Consider the following 13,333-nt stretch of genomic DNA (forward strand, 5'->3'; position numbering starts at 1 on the left):
AGGAGTCGTGTTTAGAGGTTTTTCAAGGTATATGATTCTCTCTTTACTTTTCTCTCTCATTTGCACACAGTCCAGCACACCCTGTTAATGTGCATTTCTCAGGGATTTAAATGTATTCTAAGGTAGAGTCTGTATTGCCTCGTTTGAAAAACCAAGCATTTTTTTCTTCTAGTCAGAGAGTAAAATGCTTTGAATTTAGGAAAATGTTCAAGGCACAGTCCTCAACTGTACAAACACCATTTTGGCTTTAATCGCCGCACTAGGCTCTAAGAATGTCCTGGAATTGACAAGGACAGAAGCCAGCGCACAGAACTTTCTCACAATGGTCTGTTCTCAAAGAATGTATTTTCCCTGCATTTTTCCACTCTTGATTTTCCCACAATCAAGAAATTATATCAAAAAAAATTTGTACTGTATACTTCCATAATTTATTTACCAACATGGTTAGCAGAAACCAAGTGTCCTTCCACCTGCACATTTATTTTAACATTTGAAGTACTTTGCAATTACTCAGGACTGGAGTACCCAATGAATTAAACCAAAATATATCCATGTGACATTATCCATGTTCTTTGAAGACTTCAGCATTTTTTCCTTCTAGACCAATGGACTCACAGTGCTGAAGCTTCAAGCTGCCCCCATGTCTGAGTATTCCAGTTCCTGCCAAACCATATGGCACATCTTTATTCGAGTGTTAATGATTTTCATGTTTAGTGTGAACTCTTTGAAGTAATGCTGCATTTGTCTTTGATATAAAGTAGCCTGATGTAAAATAGTTTAATTAAAATAGTTTGATATGAAATAGCTTAATTAAAAGTTAATTGAGTAAGTTTTAATTCTTCAGCACCAAACTTTCCAATCAGGACATATTTTTAATTGATAGAAGTGTTACAGTGGTTTTAGGAAATCTTTTTCAATTAATTTGGAAGTGTTGTTCCAGTTAATAGAATCAATGCCTGTTGCTATTTATCTTCAGGGGAAGGTTTTGTTTCTAAGCAAATTAAATCCCAAAGGACAGAAAGTTGTATTTTAGCAGGCTCTCAATATGCTTTCTGTTTGAAATAATTGCAAATGTGCTAGTTGCTTTTAAAGCACATAATATGACTTCAATTTCTGTGCAAAAGGCTGTGAAAGACATTTTGGATATGCCATTTCCCAGGGGAAGAAAAATTCATTGGACTAGAAATCACATCAAGGTTTCCATGCAAAAGCTAATATACACTGCAGTCCTAACGTTAGTCTGACAGCGCCTTCCCACTCCTGTCACGGATTTTGTTTATCCTCATCAAAGCTGGACCTGTCTGAGCTGGTGACAGTGTTCTAAACAGGCTGCCAGCACGTGGGCACACGGAACAGCAGTTAGCACTGCATCCCAGGAAAGATCACATCCTTGGAGTGAATCAGCGCTTCTGGCAGTACAGCTCAAGGGTCGGTGTTCCTGGCAGCAGAAATGTGCAATCCCCTTGGGAACTGAGCCTAGAGCACGGCCTTAACCAGTGACCTGACGGCAGGACTGCTCAAAGTGACTGCTCGGTTTCAGTCAACACGTGCACTTGCCCTGCAAACCAACAAACAAAACTGAAATCCCATCCCACTGGATCCAAAGCTCATTTGGTTTCTTGATCTACAAGAAAATGCTGTGCATCTTTCTGGTGTACTGCAAGATGTTTATGAATTGACTTTCCACTGAAGAGTATTTACCCTGTCCAGCCAGAGCAATGTGTATTTTGTGCAGTGTCACCTAACAGCTTGCTTATCCCTGGTCAAAAAATATTTTATTAAAAAACAAAAGAACCTATGCCCACACCTCCCACATACTCTGAGGCAATTTCTTCTCTATAACACAGTTCTGTTTTCCTTTGGGAGTCAAGCCATTCCTTCATCTGCCCCAAACTATGTTTCATTCCTGTTGGTGTAAGGAAGTTAGCTACGCCTTTTTAACTCCCAAATTGGAGAAATCAAGATAAAAGCAGGTCCACATACAAAAAGGGCACAGCTTTACAAGTTTATGTTCAGTGACACCCAGCAACAGAAATTCACCACTCACCTAACACTTTCTCAAACATTGCCTATCCAATTTCCCCTCCCCAGCCTTTTCCTAATGTCACAAGTTTCCTTCTCATATTCTTCTAGGTCTTCGCTTATCTAACAGATCCTGATGCTCTGATTGTAGCAAACCACAGAGCAGTCCCTAAGTTCCTCCTCCCTGCAGGCTGAACCATTTGTCCCTGCATGCAGTATGTGTGACACTGTGATGGATTCACAACAGATCTTTATATTTTAGCAGATTTTGAACCTTACAGACATGAAGATTGCATTAAAACTAGAAAATGCTTCACTCTCCTAATTAAATTTAAAGTGATAGAGCAAGCTAACAGAACTAATAGTAGAAACACAAGAAAATCTATCACCTAAAGAATTATTAAGAAAATTATCTCCTTTCTCTTAAAAGTCATGGTGAGGTGGCACAGATCCTGTAAGGTGTTTAAGCTAACGCTGTCAAGTGTAAAGGATTTACTGTGCAATGGTTATTTACAATGATATGTCAGCATCTCCTTCAAGTAAAGGTGAAATGAAATGGTGGAATACCAAACACTACACAATGATTAATGAAGAAATGTCAAAAGATTGGTCACTTATCAGGTAATATAAATTCCTTAAGGCCAAAGAAAGTATGACCATAATAATTCATGAATAATTTATCTAAAGATAAACCGTTTGAAACAATAATCAACCAGCAATGGGTACCTATTCTGAGCTAATTAATGTCCCCATTTAAGCACTGATTGACAGCCTTGCACTACTGGGCATTGTGTAAGAGAGAATCCACAGAGGGCAGTTAAGCAGAGTTATGTTGCCCCCCGTCTGAAAGCTGTGTGGCTTTTCTCATTTGGAGATTTTGATATTCCTGTAGCAGATGGATTATTTGAGAACAGCTGATGGACAGCTGTGGTGTTGCTACTCACAGCACAGCCAAAACCACACACGAACTTACTGTAAATGCTTTTTCAGGAGAAGTTTGCTACAGGGTCAAGGTTTGTAATGCAATGCACACAGTCATCATCATATTTGTCTTTCAAGGAAGAAGTGACACTTTTCCCCTCTAGCTTTTCAAGCTTGACGTATTTCAGTCTATATCCTCTTAATGTTTCTTCCCCATAACAATTTAGCTACTTGGAAATAATATTATCTATACTTTAATCACTGCATACCAAACCAGAAAACTACACCCTGAATTCAAATATACCCAATGTATAATCTATGTCAGTTACTCTTGTGGTAAATTTCATTATTCAGAACATATTGGATTAGAATATAATGAGCTATAAAAAAAAAAAAATACAAGAACTCTATTTTGTTTCTAGCATGTTAGCAATAATTACTAGGTGTCATTACTACTATTGTTGTTGTTTTACTGGGAAATCATTACATTATTCATGTTTATCACGCAGTTATCTGCCTTTCCCTACCCTTTTTCATCCTCTCCTTCACATCAGAGAAGATTCAGTGCAGCAGCATAAAGGCACAGCAACTTGGTAATGTGCTACTCATTGCAAATTACAACTCACATTTCACCGCTTTGCTAAATGCGAATAGCAAGGACTTTAGGAAATCATTAACAAGATCTTATTCTGAATTTTGGATAGTAGTGATCATATACTAAGTCATTACTCATTTTTCTAGGAATTAAATAATTCACCATTTGAATTGAGCCATTTGAAATCACTTCACTAGTTAGTTCATGGAATTCTGTGTTTAATAACTATCCATTCAGATAGGACAACCAGCTTTTGTTTAAAAAGGAAGGAACTCATCCTACTTCAGATCATGCAATGAGACTCAGTTCCTACATCAGTCTTTAGCACTGACACTAAGTTTGGGGCTGCCGTGACAGGGCAGGTGACAAATCCCTGCCTCCATACGTAGTTTAGAACAAGTCTGGGCTGCAACACGAAAAATGAACCAGAGAGTTCCTCAAAGTAAAGTCTGTGTGAGAGGTACAGAGACACCAGCAACACCTGTCAAGTGCTGAGCTCTGAGTGTTTACAGAGGACATTTTGTTTATCCACCAGGAGAGCAATATGCGCACTGTGAATGTTGCATGTTACACACAGATGGCTTTGGTGTTGGCCCCAGTATGACCAGTCTGGAGGCCCCAGCTCTGACTGGATGGAAAGCATGGCCCCAGTGTGCCACCGGAGCTGGTTTTGCTGTGTGCTCTCACTGAACAGGGAAGGATTGTGTGGTGTGAGAGGCTGAAGTATTTCTCAGAATGTGATCACGGAAGCTTTGAAATAATGTCTGTGTAGTTAGAACTCTAAGGTTTTTCCCATGAATAAAGGTTTTAGAACCATGAGTTAACAGCTGTTAGAGATGGAAAAGGCTTCGATAATCATATGTATATACAGAGATAAGGAAATAAAATCTTACAAAGTTCACACTCTGAATTATATGTTGATTTCACAAATAGCATTCTTCCTAGGAAGATGGCAGTTTTGACAAACATCATGCAAGATAAAATTGTATTTGTTTCATGGTAAGAATGCCAAAAATGAAGTTTCAGTCAGCAGTATGCAAAAACAGTTTCTTGGGCGGCAGTGTGGTGCATAATTCGTGTCACCTCCCACAAAGTTAACAATTTCCTGTTTGCAATCTGTACTTACTATAAACGTGAAGAGATGGAAAGTCAATGTGTCTTAATGGATGTGTTGACTTCTTTATGGCTGCGTTAGGTTTACAAACTGTCTGTAGTTTTTATTTTCTTCTGTTTATGTTTGAAAGGCTGACTCAATCAGCAAAGTGAGAAATGCATGGATCACTTTAGGAGATTACTTTCCAATGGGCTGAATAACTTCAGAAGAAAAACACCCTAACACCAAGTCCTAATGGTTTCTTTAGAGTCTCTCAAACCCAGTAATTCTGCAAATGCAGGGACACTTCTATCTGCACTGCAATGCTAGGTGCTATTTAATGATTGTTTTTCGATTCCAATGTACTGATTTGAGTGCATTACTGTTTGTTTTGTATGTGTGTGTTGGTTTGTTTGTTTGTTTAAAATCTACTAAGCGTCTCCCAAGACTGACTATATTTGTCAGGCATTAAAAGAAAGGCGGCTAGGGGGGGTACCAGATTCTGTTTGTAACTGTCTATTTTGTAACTTTTTTTCCTGAGTAGACCTATGGTTAAGAGAAATGTGGAAACAGTTAATCATTAAAGATTAATACTGTGGGAAATTACACTATCAGATAGATCTACATTATTTATAGAAAAATACATTAATTTTCAACCCTTTTTCTGACAACTACTCTGCCTATGGATTTGAAAATTAAACTGCACTTGAATTAAGGAGTTGGCTCCTACCCTGTTATTCACTGTCAAAGCTACAATCCAGAAGATTTATAGCAACATAAAGAATTAGATGAGCACAAAATTGAAACATTCAGCAATGAAAGATATCAATTAAAAATTAAAATCCTTCCACCTGCATTTTTTTTTTTTTCAGTTGCACAGTGGCTCTGGCTGTGACAAATGCTGCTTAATAGAGGTGGTAGCAATAAGAAATCAAATCAACTGTATTTCACATGACTAATTTTTTTTTCCCCCAGAAAGGCCCATTTTGCACAATCTTAGAATTTTTTAATCATGAAGACATCTCACAGATACCATTAAAAAACAAACAAACCAACCAACCGACCAAAAAACCCCACTAACTTAAAATATATGTGATAATTTCTGGCGGTAGACACGGAATCTAACTTTTCAAAGACAAAAAGGCAAAACATTATAGACTTCTAGCATCCCATTACTCAGAAACTTAGATCTGGGGCTGATGTCAATATGGCCTTTTATAAATTAAGATTCTTCCTTATATTCTTATCATTTAATGGTAAAGAACACATTATGGCAAACTACAGGGTGGCAGCCAACATTCTTCTTTCCTCTGACTCTAAGGAGTCATTCAGCTTAACAGAAAAATCCCTCAACTCCATATTAGGATCCTACAGAGATTTTGGTAATAGGCTGTCAACATTTTCAGTTTCAGCAATTACCCAAGAGATGAATTCTTAATGAATTAAGCAGGCTGCTAATTTACTGGAATTGTCCATATGTTTAGTACTTTCTGTAAATGCAGATATCTTTCTTTTTCTTCTTTCCCTTTCCCTGAAAACTGTTAATCAAACTGCATTCAGATCTAATTTTACTTACATCTATTTGTGCTCGAGGAGATTTGTTTTACTGAAATAATTTTCAATATGAAATTAACATTTTTGGAATGTCTTTTGTTAGTTTTGTGAAAAACCCAAGTCATATTCCACAAAAATAAATAAATAAATAAATAAATAAATAAAAGAACAATTCAACCCCCTTGTTTCCATTCATAATAGAGCAAAATGACATCTTCACTCAGCTCAGTTATGTTTCCATAAATATGTAATCACAGTATAAGGCAGCATCTTTATACAGGAGCTCTAACTGATCTTTAAACAGACTCTGCTGGCTCCAATCTCTGGTTCCTGCAGGAAGAGATCAGTTTCCTCGAGGTCACTCCAGTTTTAGGAGAGCAAAGCTGCTCCTTCTGCCACCACCTGAAATCTCAGGCATCACCTGCGTGACTAAGGCATTCTGATCAGAATGGAAAGGAGGAGCCCATTCTGACGGAGATTTTTATTGGGAAGCGCTCTCCTTGTACGCTTTAAAATACTGAGCAGAGTCCTAAAACTACTAAATAAGTAATGAAAAATAGGCGCTCAGATAATCAAGAATATTTGAGAAATGTTTTCTTTTATCTTGTCTCATACAATTTCATCCTGAGCAATGTAATAGCAAACTATGTGTCAATGTTCCTAAAATTAATATAAAGACTGATTTCTGCATAGACCAATTGCAAACATAAAATAGGTGCCAAGGCAGTGAGACAGATACATCTTTCCAGTTGCTTTTCTTTTTGTTTTGGGAATTTTTTAATAATGTAATCATTTTGAGATATATTTGTAAGTAATATTCCTTCTGTGTACTGCCAGAGTTCCCAAAATTCTCCAAGGATTTCAGAAGCATCAGCTCTGGTCACTTTCACCTACTGGGGGAATGTACAGAGCTCACAGCTTTACAACAGGTGTGAAACTCTGAACTGTTCTGTCACAGAGAAGTAAAAAGAAACAAAGCTGCGCGTCTTCAGCTGCATTTTGATGTGCTTTCCAAAAGTCAATAGCAGAAGTGAAACATACTAGAGTGCACTAATAATCCATATCTAGCAAACCTTATAAAACACCCAAATGCCCAAGGATCAATGTCTAAGGAAGAAGCAGTAGCATTTTTTACCTCTAACTCCAGATGGAGTAGAGCCAAAATTAAACATTCTTCCACAGCTGGGATGAGAAGGGCAACCCTTTGACCTGCATAATATCTACAGTTATGAAGTCATTAAGGGTGCACAAGAAATCAAGGAATTAAATATATTGATAAATTTGCCGAAGTGCTTTATGAAGGAAATATCTACTGCTGTCCACCTATCACAAGAAATTCTTAAGAACACAATATGAACACGATTGAGTACAACTCTGTCAATGACTTTACAGATGTGTCATGCTACAACAGCATCAGTCCAGATAATGTGTTACCCTTTCTAGAATATTTGAAAGAAACATTTCCTTACTTGTTTCTAAAGTTAAAAGTTGAAGAAAGGATCTTTAATTTTTTATTATAGTATAACAGCCAACACTGGACCCCTCTGCAGCTGTACTGCACAAAGACTAGCTCTGTCCAAAGCAGCTCACAACAAACAAACAAAAAAAAAAACCCAAAACAAACAAACAAAACAAAACAATAAAAAAATCAAAATAAATCAAAAACTCACAGACAACACATTGTACCATTTGTACAGATGAGGGCCTAGGACTGAAACACAGCAAGACGCTTGGAAATAGAACATTCATCAAAGACCTCAACGGAATACAAACCCCTTTAGGTCATTAACCATATTGCCTCTGCTCAGTCTCACTTTTACAGCCAACTGTGGGGCTTTTATTTGTTTATTACTTTAAAAGTGAAACAACCAAACAAAAAGTCTACAGAACCCATTGCTACTCTACAAATAAAAAAAAAAATAAAAATAAAAAAAAAATCAAACTCAACTTTGTTAATAATATCGACTTAGGAAGAACCTGTTCAGTACAAAATACCTTGCTGCAATTCATAATTGCCAGTACAAATCTGGTTTCTGTATCTTCACTGCAATAAAACATTCACTGCCATTAAGATCATAATTTTCATATTACATACAAATCATCACTTCTAATAATTTTCTAGCTTCCTGGGAAATAGAGGCTGTTAATATTCATATTGAATTATAAGCTTTTCATATAGCCTAAACAATTATTGTAATGAATGTTTCAATAGGTGTGTGATATTGGTTTTCAGCGGTATTAAATTATTCAAATTGATCGTAGCCAAGATGACCTTAATTTATTATATTGCCTTATTACAATATAATTGCTTTCCCCATATTTGAGATACACCTTGATTGCTGATTAAGTCCTGGGAGTTCCCCACAGCAAATGCAGGTGTTACTGCAGCGTTCCAGAAGTGCAGATGTCTGGGAGTGGGGGATGAAGGGTAAACCCAAATAACATCTTATTTCTAGGGCTTAGGACAGCACAGAGGTGTTTCTCTCCCACCCACTTTGCCCCTTTTCCACTGTAGGACCTGAGTTTAGGCCCAGGTACAACTTTTCTACCCTTGGGATTATGGCAACATCCTGGACAATATTTCACAGGTCTGTAAACCGGGACCACAGCTGACCTTCAGGTGGCAGGGACTTGATAAAAACCTCCCATCCTGTCATTTGTTAGAAATCTGATAACATGACTTACCCTGAACTGAATCTAAATGAAATTATTTAGGGCTTGGATAATCAGACTCATCCCCAGTGGTGTGTTTGAACTTTATCTCATAGCAGTGTCATGTCACAGAATTATGACCAAACTCTCCTCTGTCCAGTGCTACCTCCTCTGCTGGTGGAAAAGCAGAATTGAATAGACTTATACCAGCTCGCACCAGGTCATTTATTAGACCAGATATCATATTTTTCTGCAGGCAAATGCTATTCTGATCCTGCTGTAATAAATAGAATCACTGATAGTTACATAAACAAAATATTAGCCTTTTGCTACATTATACACTGTCTGAAACATCCCTGAAAATCAAACTTACACCCTTGTGGCCATATTTTGGAGCTGCAAAAGCCAAGTCAGACAGTAAACTCATTTTTCATTGAAGCAACATCACTGTTCTGTTTCATTTTTTCCAAGAACTCGATCATTATCTTGTCATGGTCATATAAATACCTTTTCCCACATCGCTTGTCTTCTGTCAGTTTACTTTTATTTAACAGGTTTTCTATCAGCTTGCAATGTAAACCCCAGTAATCACAAAAACAGAGAATCTATTCTGAAAAATAAATGAATGAACCTCACCACTCTCCCCTCAAAAAACCCAAACAAACAAAAATCCAAAAAAACCAAAATACTACATACCCAGAAACCACCCAGCTGGTAAATATATTGGTATTTTACCATAATTTATGCCACACTGTATAACTTCTGCTGAGGCCATTCTTTCCTAAGACCCCACAATGTGTTTAACTCTGCTTACCCTATATAAGGATATCAGCCTGTAGCTGCAAGTCACAGACTTCAATAATATCCACCTTGATTCTATGGAGGATAACATTAATTGTTATTTCTTACAAAAATACTTCTTTCTTGATCTTTAATTGTGATTTTACTGCCTAAAGTTTAAAACCCCGTGTGGAAATCAGAAGTTGGAAGAAATGAGAAATTAGGCTGTTTCAGACTTTGTTTTCCTGAAGATGGCCTTGCTTTGTCATTTATGAGTTCTAATAGTGCCAGTCCCTTTAATTGAAAGGCTGATGATTTTTCCAAAGCATCTCCAGTTCCTGTGCATAGTTTTATAAATGTCTTTTATTAGTTCCTAAATTCCCTTTCCACCGTGGGTCTGCTTTAGGGACTCGGTTAATTATCTAATTTACCTCAAATTCTGACCCCTGGGTTACTGGCAGGAAACCGATTGCCCTTTACCTCTTTTTCCATTAACTGCATACTTAGAACCGAAAGAATAAAAAGTCATCGTGAAATGAAATTACATGAAGGTCAGCTGTGGGGATGGGTTTTTTCTTTCCATGGTGTTTGTTCCACATTAACTTTGATTAAACCAGAAGGTGGATCTGAAGGCACTGGTGGACTCTGCCAGGCACAGAGGATTCCATATCCTCCATATTCTTGATACTGTGGACTTCAAAAATGTTGAAAGCAGCAATATCTATCCAAAACACTATGGGTTTTTTGGTGTTGTTTTTAATTATTCATTTCAGGAAATAATTTTATGGTAATTTATCAAAGATTAACCACTTTTCTAGTATTGTAAAAAAACCAAACCTGAAGAAACCACTCCCAAATCAAAATCAATATCCCATGATCCCAGAAGTGATCATGACTAGTTATCTGTTAAAGCAAACAGCTTACAAATGAGGAAGAAAATATATTTGCAAAAATTAATCTTCAGGGGGAGGTGAGTACTTCTGAGCAAACGGAGGAGGCTCACATACAAGAGTTGCAAATAGAAAATGCTATAAAGCATGAGACAAGTCCTAAATTAACAGCATTTACAGTCTCAGTGAATGCAGAGGATTTAGTCTTAATCTATTGGGGAAAAAAATAGAAAAAAGGAAAAGATCCTCATGTTTACTTGTTTATCAAATGGAAGGCAGAGTTTGAAAGCTTACTGAAAGCCTTTACAGTACACTGAAACAGTTCCCTCTGAGTTCAGTGGACCTCAGATGAGCCCTCTGGGGAAGAAATGGAGGGTAGATAAAGTTTACAAAGGATAGTTTTGATTAAAAATGAATCTTCAAGAGGAAATCAAAACAAAAACAATTGAGTGCATTTACATCTATTTTGGCACAGGTTCATATGAAATGCTGTAAACTTCACTGCCAGAAATTAAATGAATAATGGTAAGAGATTTCAAACTAGCACAGTTTAAAGAATCTGGTTAAGAAATATCATTGAGGCGCCTCCTGTGATGAACACCTGCCAGAGACTCTGACAGGCACTTCTGAACACTTGAGTTTGGAAACATTGCCTCTGTTCTGATTAACAAACTTTGGTCTGGGGGAGCAGGTGTGAAACAGTTACCATTTGAGATTTCTGGCTGGGTTCTGTTGAACAAATAAAAAAACTTTTGGAGAATTTGAGTGAATTCACTTTCCAAAGCTCCAATCTTACCCGTGATGCTGTAAGAAAGGATAGCGGATGGTCACATAGACATGCAGTGGAGTTTTATTTTGCCATTTTCTTTTTGTTTCATAGCAAAAGGTGAGGCTCACAGGACGTATGTAGCTGTGCCAAAACTACTGACTGGGAGTACTGCCCCTTGCTTCCCCTCTTGAGCACACAGACCTCCTTAGGACTGAGCAAAGCCTGCATATTTACATTTCAAGGCTTCAGTGTCTTGAGGTATAATTAATGGCCAGGCACAAAATACACCAAGTTTAAAGAAAGCACGCTGCAGGAAGGCAGGATTGCTGGGAAAAGAGGAGACAGAGTACAAATGTATATCAGCAGAAACCTGTGTCCTTTTGCAGCCAGAAGACAAATGTAAGCTTATCTCAATGACAGGTACTTAAGACAGTTTTCTTCTAAGAGTGGCTTTTCTCTTTCCAGAATTTCTCCAAGGGTTTGAGGAGAAAAGACTGGGTGCATTTATTTTATAGGAAAGGCACTAAAACACATGACCCCCTAGGATATAAATGCTTTTCCTTCCTACATTACAATGCTTGTTTTCTGAGTAGATGTGAGTACAAAAAACTTGAACGAGACAGATATTGCTCGAGTTCTCAGTACCATCTATAAAATCAACACTAACAGTTTTTAACTGCCTCTTTTCTCATGTGAAGCCACTTCACAAATTGAGCAGATGTGGAACAAGGGGATTAAGGTTTGAATTTCTGCCTTGAGCCACATGGCTCATGATCCACACGATTTCATGATCCTGAGTCGATCACTTAAACTTCTGTATTCAAAGTTACCTAAGGGATTGCAAAGGAAATAAACTGCTGCAGTTACCTAGCTGTAGAAAATTTCTTCCACTTCTCTGGATCGAAATGGTGACTGTGCAAGTTCTCAATCCTCAGTGTTGGATTCCCCATAAAGACACCTCTCAAGGAACATCAGAAGCAGCTCCATGCAGGAGGATGCGCAGGAGCCAAAGGCGTCTCGCCAGCAGCAGCACCCGCAGAGCCTGAGCAGGGAGAACAGACCGTGTGATGGGTGCAGGAGAGAGCCTGGCACAGCTGTGCCACAGACCAGGGAGGCAGGCCATGCTGCTCAGGCCATTTAAAGCCCACAGCTGCCCTTGGGGCCATGACAATACCCAGGTGCACGAGTTTCAGAAGTGAGATGCATTAAATAGTTGCAATCTAGTCCAATTTGCGCTTTCTCAACACAAAAGAAAGCTGGCCCAATTGGCAGCTTGTCCAGGAGACAGCCAGTAATGAGATGACAAGAGCTTGGCTGGAGTGGAGAGAGCTCTGTTGGCAGAGCTGTGGGGAAAAGCTTGTGGAGCACCTGCTCCCAGCATGGCTGGCTCCAGCTGCCACAGCCGGATTCACAACATTTTTATATGCGGCATTTTTTCTCTGGAAAGGAATGAAACAATCGCATACAATATTTCCAAGGCATGATGTTTCTTTTAAATATTTAAAAGCAGCAGAAAGAACCCATCGGAAAAATCAAGAAAATGAAACATAGCTACCAAGATACAACTATGACTTTATACACCGAAGATGCAAATTTTCTGTGTGGATATGATCAAACAGTTTGCTGGTTTTTAAGAAATAGCTTCCTTCTGACTGCATACAAGTGCATTTTGATCAGACTGTGCTGTCAGAGAATTTATTACTTCAAAAATATTCAGGTATGGTAGGTTTGGTGCGTGTAAATAAGGATAAAGACATGTCAATGCATACATGTAACCTTTATTGCTACATGCTAATCCAATAAGATGTTGGGTAAATCGTGCTTTTACCTGATTACTTTCTGTGAATACACTGCTGAGAAAAAAATATATGGAAAACACTACTGGAGACACATGTCTCTCCAATTCTGTCTCTGTCTAGTGCAAATCTTGTGCAGTCAAAGTATTACATTTTATGGAAAAATTAAATTATTTTTCAGTGTGAAAGGCAGAAGAAAATGGAATTTTAAAGCCTTTTTTGTTGCAATAATAACTCTAATTATTTGTCCCCATTAAAATT

Source organism: Hirundo rustica, chromosome 9 (assembly GCF_015227805.2).
Source record: "Hirundo rustica isolate bHirRus1 chromosome 9, bHirRus1.pri.v3, whole genome shotgun sequence".
NCBI classification, from domain to species: domain Eukaryota; kingdom Metazoa; phylum Chordata; class Aves; order Passeriformes; family Hirundinidae; genus Hirundo; species Hirundo rustica.